The sequence below is a fragment of the Triticum urartu genome, chromosome 1A (assembly GCF_056163025.1).
Source record: "Triticum urartu cultivar PI428250 chromosome 1A, HENAU_Tu73, whole genome shotgun sequence".
NCBI classification, from domain to species: Eukaryota; Viridiplantae; Streptophyta; class Magnoliopsida; order Poales; family Poaceae; genus Triticum; species Triticum urartu.
In genome coordinates this window covers 545,632,389-545,655,794 of record NC_141873.1, presented here as the reverse complement: position 1 = coordinate 545,655,794, position 23,406 = coordinate 545,632,389, and positions in this window count along the sequence as shown.

The following is a 23,406-nucleotide window of genomic DNA, read 5'->3' as shown; positions in this document are numbered from 1 at the left end:
TAAAAGTCTCAAATATGTTTTCACACAGCCAGAACTAAACTTACGGCAACGACGCTGGTTGGAATTGGTAAAGGATTATGATGTTGGTATCCACTATCATCCAGGGAAAGCAAATGTAGTGGCCGATGCTCTTAGTCGGAACCCCAGCTCCGATGAAAACAGTCCGCAAAGCTTGAGACCTGAATTCCAACAAGAATTTGCCAAACTCAACTTGTTAATGATCGCGGAAGGCACCATATCAATCTTGGAAATAAAGCCCGACCTTGTGGAGAGAATTAAAGAAGCTCAGCCTGGTCACCCCAGCATTGAAGGAATTAAAAGAAAGGTGAGTATGGGCAAGGCCTCGGAGTTTGTCATAGGCGATGATGGAATATTACGGTACGGGGACAGACTCTGCGTGCCAAACATAGAGGACCTCAGACAGCAAATCCTAGCTGAAGCACACACCACTCCCTACTCGATCCACCCTGGAGGAACCAAAATGTATAAGGATATTTAGGAAAGATTTTGGTGGCACGGTATGAAGAGGGACATAGCCACATTCGTTGCATGTTGCGATTCTTGTCAACGCATAAAAGTTGAGCATCAAAAACCAACCGGACTACTGCAACCAAACAAAATACCTGAGTGGAAATGGGATGAAATAGGAATGGATTTTATTGTCGGACTACCTCGGTCACGACACGGGAATGATGCCATATGGGTCATCACCGATAGATTAACCAAGGTGGCACATTTCATTCTAGTAAAGACAACCTACAACACTCAGAAGCTTGCCAGGATTTATCTCTCCCGTATAGTTTGTCTGCATGGAGTCCCGAAGACTATAATATCCGACAGAGGCACTCAATTTGTCTCGAGATTCTGGGATCATTTACAATAGGCTCTGGGAACTCAATTGGCCTTCAGTACAGCCTACCATCCCCAGACTGATGGACAGACTGAACGCGTAAACCAAATTTTAGAAGACATGCTGAGAGCATGTGTCCTCACCTATGGAACCAGTTGGGAAGAAAGTCTGCCATATGCCGAGTTCGCATACAACAACAGCTACCAGGCCAACCTGCGAATGGCACCTTTTGAAGCCCTATACGGACGGAGGTGTCGTACCCCGCTAAATTGGTCAGAGACCGGAGACAGCCGTATCTTCGGCCCAGACATGCTCAAAGAAGCCGAGGAAAAAGTCAAGCTAATTAGGGGCCGACTCAAGACCGCTCAAAGCCGACAGAAGAGTTATTACGATCAGAAACATCGTGGGGTCAATTTTGAACCCGGTGAATTTGTGTACCTACGAGTATCACCTATGAGGGGACTGCAACGGTTTAAGATTAAAGGGAAGTTAGCACCAAGATTCATTGGACCATTCTGCATAGTGGCACGAAGAGGCACTGTAGCCTACCAGCTAGACTTACCCGAAGACTTGTCCGACATTCACGACGTGTTCCACGTCTCTCAATTAAGGAAGTGCGTAAGCAAACCAGAGAAACAAGTATCCCATGAGAACCTTGATGTGCAGCCAGACCTCACTTATCGGGAACGCCCCGTAAAAATATTAGAGGAGTCTGAAAGGAGGACCCGACAGAAGACCATCAAATTCTTCAGAGTTCAGTGGAGCAATCACACCGACAGTGAAGCAACTTGGGAAAGAGAGGATTTTCTTCGGACAGAGCATCCGCACTTATTTGAGGAACAGCTGAAATCTCAGGGACGAGATTTTTCCTAAGGGGGTAGGTGTTGTGACACTCCAAAAATTTTAATTGGTTTTCATCAAAAACTTTGATGGATTTTTTAAAAGAGGGCATTTAAAATTTCTTTTCCAGAAATCCTTCCTCTTAAAAAACTTCCTTTTCTTTGGCAAGGATTTTATTTTTCTTCAAACTATGGTGTTTGATCTTTTGAAACTTCTTCTCTGTTGGTTCCCTCTCAAATTATTTTGGGAGTTTAATCTTTTTCTTTTAAAGAGAAACTCTATGAAAATTTGGGATTTTCATATCTTGGAAACCACCCATGACTTTGTATTTTACCCATGTGGTAAAACCCCGCCAAAACCTCCCCTCCTCCTTGTAATCAACCTAAGTTCTCTGTCCCAACTAATCCAAGCAAGTTTTGGATTTTATTCTAATTATTTTTCCCCTCAAATCATTTCTGCAAATTATTTGGAGCGTGAGAGATTTTCAAAGCAAGTACCCTTTTGCATTTGAGTTTTGACCTCAAACCAACTCTCCTGGATAGTCCTTTGTACCCACAACCCAGAACCATCTTGATCCACTCCTCCTCTTTTCAAATTTTTCAAATTTCAGTCTCTGCAAGTTTGGACCAGATTTGCCAAATTTGGTGAAATTCATATCTACACTTCTCCAAAAATTCCACCAAAATTCAGGCAGCCTACTGGAGCAATGAGTAGCCACTCCACCAAAAATCAGCTCAAGGAAAAATCCCCAGAGGCCAAATTCATTCTGTCGAACACCTTCCATGCACTGTTGCTGTTCATATTCAGAAATATTCAGATTCAGTGTCGTTTTCGTTCGTCAGTTTCAATCATGCGTAGACAGTGCCCTTGGCACGTTCCTCGCCGCCTCTTCCTCCTGTCTGGAGCACCACACGCGCGCTTGGCGCCTTCCCGGCGTCGGCGACGCCTTGGCCCGCCTGCGCCGGTGTGTCTTGCGGCGGCCGAACCACCGTAGCGACCGACAGGAAGCAGAACGGCGGCTCAATGCCGTTCAGCGCCGCCCAACGCTCCCTGGCTCTCCGCGTGGCCTCATGCACGCCAGCGCACCCCCGCTGCACCGTCGCCGTGGCCCGACAGCACTGGACGCGCTCTCTGCCGCCAACGGACCCGCGCCGTCCCGTTCCGACCAAAGCCTGCCCTAAGCTTCTAATCCAAGTCCGGTTAGCGTCTGAATGGAACCAGTAGACCTCCACGATGACGCCCAACTCCCTAATCTCCCCCGACCAAGCACTGCGCCACCGTAACCATCGCCGGAGATCCACGTTCACGGCCACCGCCTCGGATCGCCTATAAAAGGAGACCCGAGCTCGCCCTCGAGCACGCGCAACCACTGCACCCCACAAACACCCCGCCAGGCCACTGGAGGAGCCTCGAGGAGGTCTCCTCCCCCGACTCCGGCCGCCTCGTTCCGCCTCGGCCTCCGTCTTGATTCACTCCGGTGAGAACTCCTCCACCACCCTACTCTCGCCCGTAACCTCGTACCACCTCCAGAGGTCTAACCCCCTCCCCAATTTGATCTTCACAGCTCTCTCCGACGAAGTCCGCAACCACCCGAACCGCCGTCCGCCGGAGCAAGGCTCGCCGTCGACATGGTGCTCGCCGACCGCCACCACCACCACCAACCGACGCGGAAGGGCGCCCTGAACACGGAGGTACTCTCCGATCTCCCTGCCTCGCCGTGCATCGCCGCCGGCGACCACCGCGGCTCTCGGGCGTCGATGAGCTTCGTCCCCCGTTTGAAAGTTTAAACCTGACGAGTGGGACCCGCCCGTCAGCCTCTCAGATCTTTTTAAACGAATCGTTTTCTGAAAATGCCTTCGGGCAAAATACGCTTTCCCCTCTGGGCTGGCGTATTCAAGACTGGAACGTTTTCTGTTTTTATAAGCTAGCCCCTGGAAACTTTCTGTTTCATTACAGATGAGTCCCTGGACAAAAACCTTTATAACTTTTAAACAGAATAGTATTTTTGATTGATTCTTTTTCTGTCCTCTTTAAAATTTTGTCTAGTTTTTTTATTAGATTTATTTGAAAAATATTTGGAATACTTTTTGTGCACCTCGTGGTATTTACGATAGCGCATATATTTTCTTTATACCGTAGATACCGAAGGAGGTGACGGAACCGCAAACTTCACCGAGCTAGGCTCCGACTACTCCGAACCAGGCAAGCACGTTTGAACTTTTGATATGATGAGTGTCTTGGCATGTTTTGCATTTAGTTAGTCTCATGGCATGTTGTTGAGCATACCGATGAACGTTGTTTCCATGCATTGTTGAGGTAAGTGAGTTCGATGATCCATAAGTGGATGGATGTGAGTATGAATGGCCGTGTGTTGGCATGAGGATGGGAAAGATGGCAGTGTTGTAGCATGCCAGTCTTATGCCAGGCTATATGACTACAGTGTCAAACCGTATCGGTCCAGTTCCTCCCATTTCCTTCCCTGTACTACCACATGTTTTCCGCAAGGAGTATGGCTTAGTAAGTTGCAAACCGCTTTCCTGGTACACACCAAAAGGAGAGGCCGGGATGATGGTTCCATGGCCCTGGATTAAAGCCAGTCATCCGGTCAGGGGGCATGGGTGTTTCCGGTTGGGACCGAGAGGGGGGCACCCCTTAGAGCGCGCGTATATAAATTTGATCCCATGCTATTCGAGATTGTGTTCTCCCCGTCTCAAAAGTTTTTCTTGGACGATGTCTAGGGTGAGTCCTGGCATCGAGAGGTAGGATGGGTGTGTACTGGTTAGCTGTGTTTTCTTCCAAAAAACCATAAACGGAACTAGTCCTTTGTGACTACGGAAATCCGTTGGCTGTGGGAAAATTTTTGTACAAACTCTGCAGAGTCATACATTCCCTTGAATCATCTATTCCATGTCCAAATTCGTATTATCTTGTTCTAACGGTGTCAGTTTGATGACAGAGACTCCGGTGAATCCCATGAGTGCTAAGTCCGGTTAAATGTTTAATTCTGTGGATGGACTAACCCGTTTATTATCATGAGATGAATATTTATTATGAGCAATATTTCCTTGTGAATAAAAGCCCTTTCTGCGATGTCGCTCAGACGTCCGACTGTGGCATTGTTATTATTTACTTTCAATAAAAGCCCTTTCTATGATGTCGCCCCGATGTCTGACTGTGGCACTTCTTTTAAAGCCCTTTATGTGGCGTCGCTCAGACGCCCGACTGTGGCATTTCTTTTAAAGCCCTTTATGTGGCGTCGCTCAGACGCCCGACTGTGGCATTTCTTTTAAAGCTCTTTATGTGGCGTCGCTCAGACGCCCGACTGTGGCATTTCTTTTAAAGCCCTTTATGTGGCGTCGCTCAGACGCCCGACTGTGGCATTTCTTTTAAAGCCCTTTATGTGGCGTCGCTCAGACGCCCGACTGTGGCATTTCTTTTAAGCCCTTTATGTGGTGTCTCCTAGACGCCCGACTGCGGCGTGATTTATTTACTTATCTTCCTATCAAGGTGTCGCTTCCGACCCTGATTGGATTTACAGTTATTTTGTTGGGTTTTCGAGCGGACTACCGCCGACTCCCTTTTTACCTGTCTTATTTTTACGAAATTAATGTGCCACTGTTAAAAGTTAAACATGACACATCCATGCATGCATTTGTTATATCTTACGTCCGAACTGTCTTGCGAGTACTTTCAAAGTGCTCACCTGGATTGTTGATTTGGCCAGATGCTAACGAAGGCGATCTCATGGATGAAGATTTTGATAGCGAGTCCGACGCCTAGAGGAATCCCAGTCAGTCTCATACGACCCTGGGTTTGGTCACTGTATCATATCCACTTCCGCTACCAAATAAATTCATCGAGCCTCACCTCGACGCTCGATGAGATGCCAGTTTTAGAGTCTTGTATCTCTCTCCCCGCTGTGTTTTTCCACCACCACCCTATCCTCGAGTCAGTAGTATGCCTCCACACCACTGTGTCATGTCCGCCATTATGTATAATTATTGGCGTGCTTGTAATAATTTGGTTGAGCAACCGTAGTTCGACCCTGTAATATATTTTATGCTACTGGCTTATTGTATCAAGAATTTGTCTACCGGTAAGGAGAATTTTTCTCATACTGGACTCAAAAGATTGGTTTCTCAATAAATATTTTTATTGGAAAACCGGTCGTGACACCATGGAGGAGGAGGAGAAGGTAGGAGGAGGGAGGGCTGCGCCAGGGAAGAGGTCGCGGCTGCCCTCCCACTCCTCCACTATATATAGGGGCAAGGGGAGAGGGGGAGGCGCCCTAGGGTTTCCCCTAGGGGGCGGCGGCTAGGCAGATTGGATCTCCCTAGGGAAAATCCTAGGGAGACTTGCCCCCCAAGCCAAGCAGGTGGAGGCTTGCCTCCCAAGCCAGGTGGAGGCGCCCCACCTCCCCAAGTAACGTGGGAAAGGGTGTGGGGGGCGCACCAACCCTTAGTGGGCTGGTTTGCCCCTTCCCCTTTGGCCCATGAGGCCCTCCAACACTTGCTGGGGCTCCCGAAACACCTTTCGGTCATGCTAGCCATAGCCTGGTACCTCCGGAACACTTCCGGACTCCAATACCCTTCGTCCAATATATCAATCTTCACCGCCGGACCATTCCGGAGTTCCTCGTCACGTCTGGGATCTCATCCGAGACTCCGAACAACCTTCGGTAACCACTTACTATTTCCCATAACAACTCTAGCGTCACCAAACCTTAAGTGTGTAGACCCTACGGGTTCGGGAACCATGCAGACATGACCGAGACACCTCTTCGGCCAATAACCAATAGCGGGATCTGGATACCCATATTGGCTCGCACATGTTCCACGATGATCTCATCGGATGAACCACGATGTCAAGGATTCAATCAATCCCGTATTCAATTCCCTTTGTCTACCGGTATAATACTTGCCCGAGATTCGATCGTCGGTATCTCGATACCTTGTTCAATCTCGTTACCGGCAAGTCTCTTTACTCGTTCCGTAACACATCATCCCGTGATCAACTCCTTGATCACATTTTGCACATTATGATGATGTTCTACCGAGTGGGCCCAGAGATACCTCTCCGTCACACGGAGTGACAAATCCCAGTCTCGATTCGTGCCAACCCAACAGACACTTTCGGAGATACCCGTAGTGCACCTTTATAGCCACCCAGTTACGTTGTGACGTTTGGCACACCCAAAGTATTCCTACGGTATCCGGGAGTTGCACAATCTCATGGTCTAAGGAAATGATACTTGACATTAGAAAAGCTTTAGCATACGAACTACACGATCTTGTGCTAGGCTTAGGATTGGGTCTTGTCCATGACATCATTCTCCTAATGATGTGATCCCGTTATCAACGACATCCAATGTCCATGGTCAGGAAACCGTAACCATCTATTGATCAACGAGCTAGTCAACTAGAGGCTTACTAGGGACATGGTGTTGTCTATGTATCCACACATGTATCTGAGTTTCCTATCAATACAATTCTAGCATGGATAATAAACGATTATCATGAACAAGGAAATATAATAATAACTAATTTATTATTGCCTCTAGGGCATATTTCCAACAGGAAGCAGGTACTAGTTTGCAGGGATGCCAGTATTATTGAAATGTATTGTTTGTGCTCCTCTCTAACCCTATGGGTGAGCAGTGAAAAATCAGCCTTAAGTCTACTTAACCAGGAGGTTTTAGCTGGTATGATCTTTCTAAAGTGTTTGTCGTTGCGCTCCTTCCATATACTCCAGGCCGCCAGCAAAAATAGTTCCATAAAGAGTGGCCTATTCCAGTCTTGTTTTGCTTTGGAGATGTTGTCCAGTCTTGTGCTGCCCTGAGACCAGGAGATGCCAAGGTGAGACCAGCAATCAGAGCTGAAGTGGCACTCGAAGAAGAGATGTTCCAACGTCTCCTCAATTGGTAAACCACAAAGAATGCAGTCATGATCATCTCCAATATTGTAATGCCTTCGCTTTAGCATATTCCTGGTGTTGAGGCGGTCAGAAAGTAGCAGCCACCCGAAGACTTTTATTTTCATGGTTGACTTAGATTTCCAAATCCATCCAAAAGGTTCATGTGCTTGAATTTCTCTGAAGTAGAATGTATAGTATTGTTTTGCAGAGAAGAGATTGGTGTTCCAAACGTATGTCCACTTGTCAATCTCATTGGAGAGTTGAACCTCCAAAACTTTTAGCTGAAGTTGTCTAATTTCTGCATATGCTTGTGGTGAGAGTGGTAAATGAAATGCCTCTTGTAGGGTGGTGATGCCCAAGAATTGTTGGACAGACAGATCCTCATTTTTGGCATATGAGAGTGCTCGAGGATATGAGTCGGCAAGTATGTCCTCTCTCCACATGTCTTTCTAAAAGAGTATGTTTTCACCATTCCCCACAGTCACCTTAGAGATACCCCGGTAAGTTGGTATTAGCTTGATCACATCTCTCCACCAAAACGATCCACATGGGTCAGATGCATGTGGGATTTGGTCAATGTAGTAAGTGTCCCAAATCAATTGCACCCACGGTGTGTCCCACTTATTGTAGAACTTGTGAAGGTATTTAAGCAGTAGGGAATCGCCTTGAACACGCAGATTTAATACGCCCAAGCCACCACTGGTCTTGGGCCGACACACCATTTCCCAGGAGGCAAGGGAGTTAATTTTGTCTCCATGGTCCGTTTTTTTAATCCACAAGCATTTCCTTCTTATTTTGTCCAGTAATTCAATGATCTTTGTCGGCAGTCTTAGAGTACAGATGGCAAAGATAATGAGCGATGTAATGACCGAGTTTAGAAGCGATAGTTTGCCACCATAAGAAACCATGTTGAGGGTGGCAGATAACCGTCGCTCGAGGGAGAAAACAAGGGGCATAAGCTCTTGGACAGAGGGTTTAGTAGTGCCAAGTGGCAGCCCAAGGTAGGTGAATGGCATTTTCCCCACGACACATCCGAAGGTGTTGGCAATCTCCTCACTTTTTCTGTGCCACAATTGATTGGGATAAGAGTAGACTTGTGGAAGTTTATTCTTAGTCCAACTGAGGAGGCATAGTCGGTTAATATGGTCTTGACAATCTGAGCTTGTTGCATGCATGCTGGAATGGCCAATATAGTGTCATCGGCGTATTGGATCACATGATACACTTTTTGGTTTGTTGAATGAAATGGTAGGCGTATAAGATTGCGCTGGAAAGCATCATTGATGACTTCTTGAAGAAGATCGGCCGCAAGTACAAAAATTAGTGGAGAGAGGGGGTAGCCCTGCCGTACTCCACATTGACAAAGAAATTGCCGACCAGGTGTTCCATTTAGTAACACTGATGATTTACCTGAGGAGAATATGCATCGAACCCAGCTTATCCATTCATCATTAAACCCCATGCTTTTCATAATGTCAATCATGGCCTCATGCTCAATCGTGTCAAATGCTTTTGCAAAGTCTAGTTTTAGGAGCATAATTTCCTGCTTGGATTGTTAACATTGATATATGTATTCGTATGCCCATGCAAGGCAATCTTGAATAGTTCTCCACTTGAGAACTCCATACTAATTACGGTGCACGATCTTGAGTATGACTTTTTGTAATCTATTGGCCAGGATCTTCGTGATAACCTTAAGACAATAGTTCAAGAGCGTGATTGGTCTATAATCATTGATCGTTTTGGGAGAGCTGATCTTTGGGATGAGTGTGATGAACCCATCATTAATGCTCTCAAGTGAAAGATTGCCCTCGTGAAATTGATGGCAGAGCTTGTAGAAGTCCTCCTTAATTTATTGGCCAACATTTCTTGAGAAACACACCCGTGAAACCATCCGGGCCAGGTGCTCTATCCGCGGGCATCTCTCTAATTACGTTGTTAATCTCGATGTTTGAAAAGGGGACAGTGAGAACATCCAAGTCATGGCACTTCTTGATGATTCTGTGTAGATCAAATTTCATGTCATGTCCAGATGAAGAACCCATTCTTTCTTTGAAAGTTTGGAAGATGATTGATTCTTTCCCTGTGTGATCTTCAACAGCAATCCCATCAGTAGAGTTAGGGATGCAATATTGTTCTTTCTGTACCTTTCCGAAGCCATTGCCTGGAAAAAATTTGATGGTTCGTCCCCAAATTTAACCCACCGTATGGTGCACCGTTTTTTCCAATAGAGTTGCTGATATCTGAGCAACCGGAGAATATGGTTTTTGAGTATTTTTCTGAAGTTATTCTCCGGGACAGTTAATGAACGTTTATTTTCCAATTCATCGATCTCGCAAAGAGCTTTATTAGAATTCTCAATTGCCACAGAGAGTTTGGAAATTCCTTTGCTCCATTGTTTAAGATCTTTGCATAGAGTTTTAAGTTTACAGCAAAGATTTGTGGCAGGATTTGTGGATGTGACATTTTTGGCCCAAGACTTTGCAACCACATCCATAAAACTAGGGTGTTGGACCCAATATGTTTCAAAGCGAAATAGTTTGGATCTAGGGATGGCAGTTTCAATATTAACCACACAAGGTATATGATCAGAAACAGGTTTACCTAGTGGTTTTACCATGGTTTTAGGGCAAGATGTAGTCCAGTTTGTGCTTGTGAAGAACCAATCGAGTTGTTCAAGAAGAGGATCTTGTTGCATGTTGCTCCAGGTGAACATGCGGCCTTTTATTGGACGTTCAATTAGGCATGTTTGTTGAGACCGATGAATTGTGGGTTTATGATCAAGTCTATCTATGAACAATATTTGAATCTTCTCTGAATTCTTTTATGTATGATTGGTTATCTTTGCAAGTCTCTTCGAATTATCAGTTTGGTTTGGCCTACTAGATTGATCTTTCTTGCAATGGGAGAAGTGCTTAGCTTTGGGTTCAGTCTTGCGGTGTCCTTTCCCAGTGACAGTAGGGGCAGCAAGGCACGTGTTGTATTGTTGCCATCGAGGATAACAAGATGGGGTTTTCATCATATTGCATGAGTTTATCCCTCTACATCATGTCATCTTGCTTAAGGCGTTACTATGTTTTCATTAACTTAATACTCTAGATGCATGCTAGATAGCGGTCGATGAGTGGAGTAATAGTAGTAGATGCATGCAGGAGTCGGTCTACTTGTCTCGGACGTGATGCCTATATACATGATCATACCTAGATATTCTCATAACTATGCTCAATTCTGCTCAATAGTAATTTGTTCACCCACCGTAGAATACTTATGCTCTCGAGAGAAGCCACTAGTGAAACCTATGGCCCCCGGGTCTATCTTCATCATATTAATCTACCAATACTTAGTTGTTTCCTTTTGCTTTTACTTTGCTTTTATTTTACTTTGCATCTTTATCATAAAAATACCAAAAATATTATCTTATCATATCTATCGAATCTCACTCTCGTAAGTGGCCAAGTAGGGATTAACAACCCCTATTTGCGTTGGTTGCGAGGATTTATTTGTTTTGTGCAGGTACGAGGGACTCGCGCGTAGCCTCCTACTGGATTGATACCTTGGTTCTCAAAAACTGAGGGGAATACTTACGCTACTTTGCTGCATCATCCCTTCCTCTTCGGGGAAAACCAACGCAGTGCTCAAGAGGTAGCAGAGATCAAACACATAGCTACTGGTACATACCCTCAGCCCCGAGGGAGAACTAATCCCTCCTCGTCATGGAAAGCACCGGGGTGATGAAGATAGCCACCAGAGAGGGATTCCCCCTCCGGCAGGGTGCCGGAACGGGTCTAGATTGGTTTTCAGTGGCTATGGAGGCTTCTGGCGGCGGAACTCCCGGTCTATTCTGCTCCTCGAAGTTTTTAGGGTATATGGGTATATATGGGAGGAAGAAGTACGTCAGTGGACCTCCGGGCTGTCCACGAGGTAGGGGGCGTGCCCAGGGGGTAGGCGTGCCCCCCACCTTCGTGGGCAGCCCGGGACTCTCCTGGTGCAACTCCGGTACTCCGTGGGCTTCTTCTGGTCCAAAAATAAGTTCCGTGAAGTTTCAGGTCAATTAGACTCCGTTTGATTTTCCTTTTCTGCGACACTCTAAAACAAGGAAAAAACAGAAACTGGCACTGGGCTCTGGGTTAATAGGTTAGTCCCAAAAATAATATAAAAGTGTCTAATAAAGCACATAAACATCCAAAATAGATAATATAATAGTATGAATACTTCATAAATTATAGATACACTGGAGACGTATTAGCATCCCCAAGCTTAATTCCTGCTCGTCCTCGAGTAGGTAAATGATAAAAGAAATAATTTATGAAGTGTGAATGCTAGCAGGTGCACAAGTTTGATCAATGATAATTTCAGTCACCTTTTCTAGCATCATTATATATCATAACAATAGCTCATCTCATAAAGCTTCTCATGATCAAGTAACAAGCTATTCACATGTTAAAGTATAGATCATAAATTTTCTTGAAAACTAACAAACCATGTTATCAGTCATCAAACAATTACAATTCATCTTATTTTCAGGAAGAGTATATGTCAGAGCTTTGATTTAGCATACCCCACATACTCAAATATCATGTAGTCTTTCACAATTGCTAACACTCACACGATATTTATGGGTTCAAAGTTTTAATCAGACACAGAGAAAGATAGGGGCTTATAGATTCGCCTCCCAACCTTTTACCTCAAGGGTAATGTCAACAATAATAGTTCATGATGCCTTACATCCAATTGGATATATATATATATATATCAGAATCTTTCCAACACAATGTGCTTGCCAAAGGATAAAATGTAAAAAGGAAAGGTGAATATCACCATGACTCTTGCATAAGGGTAGAAGATAAAAGTAAAGATAGGCCCTTCACAGAGGGAAGCAGAGGTTGTCATGTGCTTTTATAGTTGGATGCATAAATCTTAATGCAAAATAAAGGTCACTTTATTGTCCCCTGTGATAGGGACCTTTATTATGCAGTCCGTCGCTTTTATTGCTTCCATATCACAAGATCGTATAAAGCTTATTTTCTCCACACTAAAAGATCATACATATTTATAGAGCAATTTTTATTGCATGCACCGATGAAAATTTACTTGAAGGATCTTACTCAATCCATAGGTAGGTATGGTGGACTCTCATGGCAATACTGGTTTAAGGGATGTTTGGAAGCACAAGTAGTATCTCTACTTGGTGCGAAGAATTTGTTTAGCATGAGGGGGAAAGGCAAGCTCAACATGTTGGATGATCCATGAAATATACTTTATTTCAGATATAAGAAAACATAACCCATTACGTTGTCTTCCTTGTCCAACCTCAACCTTTTAGCATGTCATATTTTAATGAGTGCTCACTGTCGTGGATCTAAGACTGACAGTAGAATGGGGGGTAGGTATGAGGAGGCAAGATCCTAGCTATGGAGTAGTTGTACACACGAGTTTTACGAGTTCAGACCCTTCTCAGAGGAAGTAACAGCCCTACGTCTCGGTGCCCTAAGGCGGTCGACTGGATTATATGTGTGTGTGTGAGTTTACAAAAGTGCGAACCGTTGTCCCAGAGGAGGGGGGTAGCTTATATAGAGTGCGCCAGGACCCCAGCTCCCCTCCGTTACACAGGTGTGACGCCCGGGTAATTAAGCTACAGTGATCCTCTGCTAATGATGCCACGTGACCTCGTTTATAGTTGCTAATCTCCTGTTAGTTCGAAACCGATTCAAATTCAAATTCAAAATTAGGCAAACAATAAAAGTTTTCAAATAATAAAACTAAAATTCTGGTTGTGCCAAATAATACGTAGGTAATTATGGTGGAGAAACCACACTTGTATAAAATATGTAAATACTCAAAATGAATAAAATAGTAGCAAAAACAATTAGTTAAATGATTGTCAAATAATAAACAATTACAAATGATTTTATATTAGGTGCCAAGTTGATTGCGGTAGCGGCATAAGTATTAAAAATATTTTAGGTGCAACTTGGGTTTTTCATAAACACCGAAATTTAATAAAACAGAAAAGAAGAAAAGAAACAAAATAGAAAAAAATAAACTAACAGAAAACTAAACTAAAACAAAAGAGACCCCCCCCACTGGACCCCTTGGCCCAACTGGGCCATGGCCCAGCCGGCCGCCCCTGGCCTATAGGCCACCCCACACCCCAGAAACCCTAATCCCCATCCCCACTCGCTCCCCCCCCCACTCCCCTCCCCACGACGCGCCCCCTCCCCCCGATCCAGATCTGATCGGGGCTCGCGGCGCCAACCGCTGCCTCGCGACCGAACGTCGCCGCCGCCAAAGCTCCTTCCCGGAGCGCTCCCTCGTCGGTCTGCCTCGTCTACATCGACGCCATCGTCTCCGACCACCACCCCGACCCCCGTTGCCACGAACCCTACTCCCCGCCGTGAGACCCCCTCCTCTCCTTGCTACCCCGCTCGGCGCGCCTCTCTCCGTCGCCACGTGCACGTCTGCCCGAGCCCTGCCTGCGGTCGCCCCGCGCTGGTCGTGCCCAGCTCGCGCACGCCCGCCCCCGCGGCCACTCGCGCTGCCCGGTGCTCGTGCTTGCGGTGAGCACGCGCACACCCGTCGCCGCCCGCACATGCGCTCGCCTTTCCCCTGGTCGCGGCCCGCGCGCCTAAACTCGCCCGTCGCGCCCCTGCATCGCCTCTCCGGGCCGAGGCCGCCCCCGTCCTGCTCCGTCCGGTCGCGCGCCACCGCAACCCGCTTCTCTCAACGCCGCCACCGCCCCCTGCAGCCACTGCCACGCTGCTACTTCTGACCACCGGCGCGCCCGCGCTCCCCGCTCGCGCTAGCTCCCGCTCCGCCTCCGTCGCTGCTGCTGCCTCCACGCACGCACGCTCCCCTTCCTCTCCCCCTGCTCCGGTCCAGGCTCGCGCCGACCACCCCTCCCCGCGGGCAAGTCCGGCGCCCTGTCGGCCGTCGCTGGTGCGCCCGGGCTCGCCCCGTTGGGCGCTTGGCGCTAGCGCCCGTAACCCGCCCGCGGCACCCTGTGCCTGCTAAGGCCAGGGGCCAATGACACGTGGGGCCCATGGCCTAGAACGTTTAATTTAATAAAAAAATTAAATTAAATATAATTAAAAAGTAATGATTAAATAAATAAAATAATTAATTAACTTAATTAGTTAACTTAATTAATTCTGTTAACTAACTAATAAACCTAATTAACCTGCAAATTAATCTAACTAAACAATTAGTTAGTTAGACAATGACAGTGGGACCCATGCGTCAGATTGACCAAGTCAACTGACTGTTGACTGCTGACATCACCCTGATGTCATGCTGACATCATAATGGCATTTCCTAATTAAATTAATTCTGATATTCTAAAATTAAATTAAAACTTTGAAAAATAATATAAAATAAACCGTAGCTCGGATGAAAAAACTTTGTACATGAAAGTTGCTCAGAACGACGAGACGAATTCGAATACGCAACCCGTTCATCCGCCACGCATCCCTAGCATAGCGAACATGCAACTTTCCCCCTCCGGTTCGTTTGTCCGAAAACACGAAACACCGGGGATACTTTCCCGGATGTTATCCCCCTTCACCGGTATCACCTAATACCGCGTTAGGGCACCCCTAGCACCGTTACTTGTCTTCTCATGCATCGTTATGCATCTGTTTGCATTATATTCATTGTTTCTTCCCCCCCTCTTCTTCCGCTAGACACCGAGACCGACGCTGCTGCTGCCCAGTTCGACTACGGTGTTGACGACCCCTCCTACTTGCTAGAGCAACCAGGCAAGCCCCTCCTTTGATCACCAGATATCGCCTAATCTTCTCTATACTGCTTGCATTAGAGTAGTGTAGCATGTTACTGCTTTCTGTTAATCCTATTCTGATGCATAGCCTGTCATTGTTGCTACAGTTGTTACCCTTACCTGCTATCCTACTGCTTAGTATAGGATGCTAGTATTTCCATCTGTGGCCCTACATTCTTGTCCGTCTGCCATGCTATATTATCGGGCCGTGATCACTCGGGAGGTGATCACGGGTATATACTATATACTTTATACAAGATACATGTGGTGACTAAAGACGGGTCGGCTTGAGGAGCACCCGCGAGTGGATCTTTGAGGCAGAGCGACAGGGCAGGTTCAGACCACCTAGGAGAGAGGTGGGCCTGGCCCTGGTCGGCGTCCGTGGTTATTTCAGAATAACACGTTAACGAGATCTTGGTATTGGATCTGAGTTTGGCTACTGGCCGATACGCACTAACCATCTACGCGGGGACAGTTATGGGCACTCGACGTCGTGGTATCAGCCGAAGCCTTCATGACGTCAGCGACTGAGCGGCGCGCGCCGGATTGGACTGGAACGCCACTAGGCTAGGTCTGCTTCCGGCCGCGTTCGCAACGTGCAGGTGTGCAAAGGGCGATGGGCCCAGACCCCTGCGCCATAGGATTTAGACCGGCGTGCTGACCTCTCTGTTGTGCCTAGGTAGGGCTGCGACGTGTTGATCTTCCGAGGCCGGGCATGACCCAGGAAAGTGTTGTTGGGTTTCGTAGTAATTTCAAAAAAAATTCCTACGCACACGCAAGATCATGTGATGCATAGCAACGAGAGGGGAGAGTGTTGTCTACGTACCAACGCAGACCGACTGCGGAAGCGATCACACAACGTAGAGGAAGTAGTCGTACGTCTTCACGATCCAACCGATCAAGCACCGAAACTACGGCACCTCCGAGTTCGAGCACACGTTCAGCTCGATGACGATCCCCGGACTCCGATCCAGCAAAGTGTCGGGGAAGAGTTCCGTCAGCACGACGGCGTGGTGACAATCTTGATGTTCTACAGCAGCAGGGCTTCGCCTAAACTCCGCTACAGTATTATCGAGGTATATGGTGGCAGGGGGCACCGCACACGGCTAAGGAATAGATCACGTGGATCAACTTGTGTGTTTAGAGGTGTCCCCTGCCTCCGTATATAAAGGAGTAGAGGGGGGAGGCTGGCCGGCCAAGGAGGGAGGCGCAGGAGGAGTCCTACTCCTTCCGGGAGTAGGACTCCCCCCCCCCAATCCTATTCCAAGTAGGATTCCCAAAGGGGGAAAGAGGAGAAGGGTGGCCGGCCACCTCTCCTAGTCCTAATAGGACTAGGGGAGGGGGGAGGTGCGCAGCCCCCTTGGGCTACCCTTTTTTCCTTTCCACTAAGGCCCATGAAGGCCCATATGGCTCCCGGGGGGTTCCGGTAACCTCCCGGTAACCCGGTAAAATCCCGATTTCACCCAGAACACTTCTGATGTCCAAACATAGGCTTCCAATATATCACACTTTACGTCTCGACCATTTCGAGACTCCTCGTCATGTCCGTGATCACATCCGGGACTCCTAACAACCTTCGGTACATCAAAATGCATAAACTCATTATGTAACTGTCATTCTAACCTTAAGCGTGCGGACCCTACGGGTTCGAGAACAATGTAGACATGACCGAGACATGTCTCCGGTCAATAACCAATAGCGGGACCTGGATGCCCATATTGGCTCCTACATATTCTACGAAGATCTTTATCGGTCAGACCGCATAACAACATACGTTGTTCCCTTTGTCATCGGTATGTTACTTGCCCGAGATTCGATCGTCGGTATCCAATACCTAGTTCAATCTCGTTACCGGCAAGTCTCTTTACTCGTTCCGTAATACATCATCTCACAACTAACATATTAGTTGCAGTGCTTGCAAGGCTTATGTGATGTGCATTACCGAGAGGGCCCAGAGATACCTCTCCGACAATCAGAGTGACAAATCCTAATCTCGAAATACGCCAACCCAACATCTACCTTTGGAGACACCTGTAATGCTCCTTTATAATCACCCAGTTACGTTGTGACGTTTGGTAGCACCCAAAGTGTTCCTCCGGTAAACGGGAGTTGCATAATCTCATAGTCATAGGAACATGTATAAGCCATGAAGAAAGCAATAGCAACATACTAAACGATCGTGTGCTAAGCTAATGGAATGGGTCATGTCAATCAGATCATTCAACTAATGATGTGACCTCATTAATCAAATAACAACTCTTTGTCCATGGTTAGGAAACATAACCATCTTTGATTAACGAGCTAGTCAAGTAGAGGCATACTAGTGACACTCTGTTTGTCTATGTATTCACACATGTATTATGTTTCCGGTTAATACAATTATAGCATGAATAATAAACATTTATCATGAAATAAGGAAATAAATAATAACTTTATTATTGCCTCTAGGGCATATTTCCTTCAGTCTCACACTTGCACTAGAGTCAATAATCTAGTTCACATCGCCATGTGATTTAATAGCAATAGTTCACATCACCATGTGATTAACACCCATAGTTCACATCGATATGTGATCAACACCCAAAGGGTTTACTAGAGTCAGTAATCTAGTTCACATCGCTATGTGATTAACACCCAAAGAGTACTAAGGTGTGATCATGTTTTGCTTGTGAGATAATTTTAGTCAACGGGTCTGTCACATACAGATCTGTAAGTATTTTGCGAATTTCTATGTCAACAACGCTCTGCACGGAGCTACTCTAGCTAATTGCTCCCATTTTCAATATGTATCCAGATTGAGACTTAGAATCATCTGGATCAGTGTCAAAAACTTGCATCGATGTAACCCTTTACGACGAACCTTTTTGTCACGTCTATAATCGAGAAACATATCCTTATTTCATGAAGGATAATTCTGACCGCTGTCCAGTGATCTACTCCTAGATCACTATTGTACTCCCTTGCCAAATCAGTGCAGGGTATACAATAGATCTGGTACACAGCATGACATACTTTATAGAACCTATGGCCAAGGCATAGGGAATGACTTTCATTCTTTTCTATCTTCTGCCGTGGTCGGGCTTTGAGTCTTACTCAATTTCACACCTTGCAATACAGGCAAGAACTCTTTCTTTGACTGTTCCATTTTGAACTACTTCAAAATCTTGTCAAGGTATGTACTTATTAAAAAAACTTATTAAGCGTCTTGATCTATCTCTATAGATCTTGAAGCTCAATATGTAAGCAGCTTTACCGAAGTCTTTCTTTGAAAAACTTTTATTCAAGTATCCCTTTATGCTATTCAGAAATTCTATATCATTTCCAATCAGCAATATTTCATCCACATATAATATCAGAAATGCTACAGAGGTCCCACTCACTTTCTTGTAAATACAGGCTTCATCGCAAGTCTGTATAAAACTATATGCTTTGATCAACTTATCAAAGCGTATATTCCAACTCCGAGATGCTTGCACCAGTCCATAGATGGATTGCTGGAGCTTGCATATTTTGTTAGCACCTTTAGGATTGACAAAACCTTCTGGTTGTATCATATACAACTCTTCTTTAATAAATCTATTAAGGAATGCAGTTTTGTTTATCCATTTGCCAGATTTCATAAAATGTGGCAATTGCTAACATGATTCGGACAGACTTAAGCATAGATACGAGTGAGAAATTCTCATCGTATTCAACACCTTGAACTTGTCGAAAAACTTTTTGCGACAATTCTAGCTTTGTAGATAGTAACACTACTATCATCGTCCGTCTTCCTCTTGAAGATCCATTTATTTTCTATGGCTTGCCGATCATCGGGCAAGTCAACCAAAGTCCATACTTTGTTCTCATACATGGATCCCATCTCAGATTTCATGGCCTCAAGCCATTTTGCGGAATCTGGGCTCACCATCGCTTCTTCATAGTTCGTAGGTTCATCATGATCTAGTAGCATGACTTCCAGAAAAGGATTATCGTACCACTCTGGCGCGGATCTTACTCTGGTTGATCTACGAGGTTCAGTAGTATCTTGTTCTGAAGTTTCATGATCATCATCATTAGCTTCCTCACTAACTGGTGTAGGTGTCACAGAAACAGTTTTCTGTGATGTACTATTTTCCAATAAGGGAGCAGGTACAGTTACCTCATCAAGTTCTACTTTCCTCCCACTCACTTCTTTCGAGAGAAACTCATTCTCCAGAAAGTTTCCGAATTTAGCAACAAAAGTCTTGCCTTCGGATCTGTGATAGAAGGTGTATCCAATAGTTTCCTTTGGATATCCTATGAAGACGCACTTCTCCGATTTGAGTTTGAGCTTATCAGGATGAAACTTTTTCATATAAGCATCGCAATCCCAAATTTAAGAAACGACAGCTTAGGTTTCTTGCCAAACCATAGTTCACACGGTGTCGTCTCAACGGATTTAGATGGTGCCCTATTTAACGTGAATGCAGCTGTCTCTAATGCATAACCCCAAAACGATAGTGGTAGATCGGTAAGAGACATCATAGATCGCACCATATCTAATAAAGTACGGTTATGACGTTCGGACACACCATTACATTGTGGTGTTCCAGGTGGCATGAGTAGTGAAACTATTTCACATTGTTTTTAACTGAAGGCCAAACTCGTAACTCAAATACTCTTCTCTACGATCAGATCGTAGAAACTTTATTTTCTTGTTACGACGATTTTTCACTTCACTCTGAAATTCTTTGAACTTTTCAAATGTTTTGGACTTATGTTTCATCAAGTAGATATACTCATATCTGCTCAAATCATCTGTGAAGATCAGAAAATAATGATACCTGTCGTGAGCCTCAATATTCATCGGACCACATACATCAGTATGTATGATTTCCAACAAATCTGTTGCTCGCTTCATTGTTCCGAAGAACAGAGTCTTAGTCATCTTGCCCATGAGGCATGGTTCGCAAGCATCAACTGATTCATAATTAAGTGATTCCAAAAGCCCATCAGTATGGAGTTTCTTCATGTGCTTTACACCAATATGACCTAAACGGCAGTGCTACAAACAAGTTGCACTTATCATTATTAACTTTGCATCTTTTGGTTTCAATATTATGATTATGTGTATCACTACGATCGAGATCCAACAAACTATTTTCATTGGGTGTGTAACCATATAAGGTTTTATTCATGTAAACAGAACAACAATTTATTCTCTTACTTAAATGAATAACCGTTTTACAATAAACATGATCAAATCATATTCATGCTCAACGCAAACACCAAATAACACTTATTCAGGTTCAACACTAATCCCGAAAGTATAGGGAGTGTGCGACGATGATCATATCAATCTTGGAACCACTTCCAACACACATCGTTACTTCACCCTTAACTAGTCTCTGTTTATTCTGCAACTCCCGTTTCGAGTTACTAATCTTAGCAACTGAACTAGTATCAAATACTGAGGGGTTGCTATAAACACTAGTAAAGTACACATCAATAACATGTATATCAAATATACTTATGTTCACTTTGCCATCCTTCTTATCTGCCAATCACTTGGGGTAGTTCCGCTTCCAGTGACCAGTCCCTTTGCAGTAGAAACACTTAGTCTCAGGCTTAGGATCAGACTTGGGCTTCTTCACTTGAGCAGCAACTTGCTTGCTGTTCTTCTTGAAGTTCCCCTTCTTCCCTATGCCCTTTTCTTGAAACTAGTGGTCTTTTCTACCATCAATACTTGATGTTTTTCTCGATTTCTACCTTCGTCAATTTCTGCATTACGAAGAGCTTGGGAATCGTTTCCGTTATCCCTTGCATATCATAGTTCATCACGAAGTTCTACTAACTTGGTGATGGTGACTAGAGAATTCTGTCAATCACTATCTTATCTGGAAGATTAACTCCCACTTGATTCAAGCGATTGTAGTACCCAGACAATCTGAGCACATGCTCACTAGTTGAGCGATTCTCCTCCATCTTTTAGCTATAGAACTTGTTGGGGACTTCATATCTCTCAACTCGGGTATTTGCTTGAAATATTAGCTTCAACTCCTGGAACATCTCATATGGTCCATGACGTTCAAAACGTCTTTGAAGTCCCGATTCTAAGCCGTTAAGCATGGTGCACTTAAACTATCAAGTAGTCATCATATTGAACTAGCCAAACGTTCATAACGTCTGCATCTGCTCCTGCAATAGGTCCGTCACCTAGCGGTGCATCAAGGACATAATTCTTCTGTGCAGCAATGAGGATAAACCTCAGATCACGGATCCAATCCGCATCTTTGCTACTAACATCTTTCAACACAATTTTCTCTAGGAACATATCAAAATAAACACAGGGAAGCAACAACGCGAGCTATTGATCTACAACATGATTTGCAAAATACTACCAGGACTAAGTTCATGATAAATTTAAGTTCAATTTAATCATATTACTTAAGAACTCCCACTTAGATAGACATCCCTCTAATCCTCTAAGTGATCACGTGATCCAAATCAACTAAACCATGTCCGATCATCACGTGAGATGGAGTAGTTTCATCGGTGAACATCATTATGTTGATCATATCTACTATATGATTCACGCTCGACCTTTCGGTCTCCGTGTTCCGAGGCCATATCTGTATATGCTTGGCTCGTCAAGTATAACCTGAGTATTCCGCGTGTGCAACTGTTTTGCACCCGTTGTATTTGAACATAGAGCCTATCACACCCGATCATCACGTGGTGTCTCAGCACGAAGAACTTTTGCAACGGTGCATACTCAGGGAGAACACTTCTTGATAATTAGTGAGAGATCATCTTAAAATGCTACCGTCAAACTAAGCAAAATAAGATGTATAAAAGATAAACATCATATGCAATCAAAATATGTGACATGATATGGCCATCATCATCTTGCTTCTTTGATCTCCATCTCCAAAGTACTGTCATGATCTATATCGTCACCGGCATGACACCATGATCTCCATCATCTTGATCTATATCAATGTGTCGTCACATGGTCGTCTCGCCAACTATTGCTCTTGCAACTATTGCTATCGCATAGCGATAAAGTAAAGCAATTATTTGGCGCTTGCATCTTATGCAATAAAGAGACAACCATAAGGCTTTTACCAGTTGCCGATAACTTTAACAAAACATGATCATCTCATACAACAACTTATATCTCATCACGTTTTGACCATATCACATCACAACATGCCCTGCAAAAACAAGTTAGACGTCCTCTACTTTGTTGTTGCAAGTTTTACGTGGCTGCTACGGGCTTTAAGCAAGAACTAATCTCACCTACGCATCAAAACCACAACGATAGTTTGTCAAATAGACTCCGTTTTAACCTTCGCAAGGACCGGGCGTAGCCACACTTGGTTCAACTAAAGTTGGAGAGACAGTCGCCCGCAAGCCATCTATGTGCAAAGCACGTCGAGGGAACCGGTCTCGCGTAAGCGTACGCGTAAGGTTGGTCCGGGTCGTCTCGTCCAACAATAACGCCGAACCAAAGTATGACATGCTGGTAGGCAGTATGACTTGTATCGTCCACAACTCACTTGTGTTCTACTCGTGCATATAACATCAACATAAATAACCTAGGCTCGGATGCCACTGTTGGGTTTCGTAGTAATTTCAAAAAAAATTCCTACGCACACGCAAGATCATGTGATGCATAGCAATGAGAGGGGAGAGTGTTGTCTACGTACCAACGCAGACCGACTGCGGAAGCGATCACACAACGTAGAGGAAGTAGTCGTACGTCTTCACGATCCAACCGATCAAGCACCGAAACTACGGCACCTCCGAGTTCGAGCACACGTTCAGCTCGATGACGATCCCCGGACTCCGATCCAGCAAAGTGTCGGGGAAGAGTTCCGTCAGCACGACGGCGTGGTGACGATCTTGATGTTCTACAGCAGCAGGGCTTCGCCTAAACTCCGCTACAGTATTATCGAGGTATATGGTGGCAGGGGGCACCGCACACGGCTAAGGAATAGATCACGTGGACCAACTTGTGTGTTTAGAGGTGTCCCCTGCCTCCGTATATAAAGGAGTAGAGGGG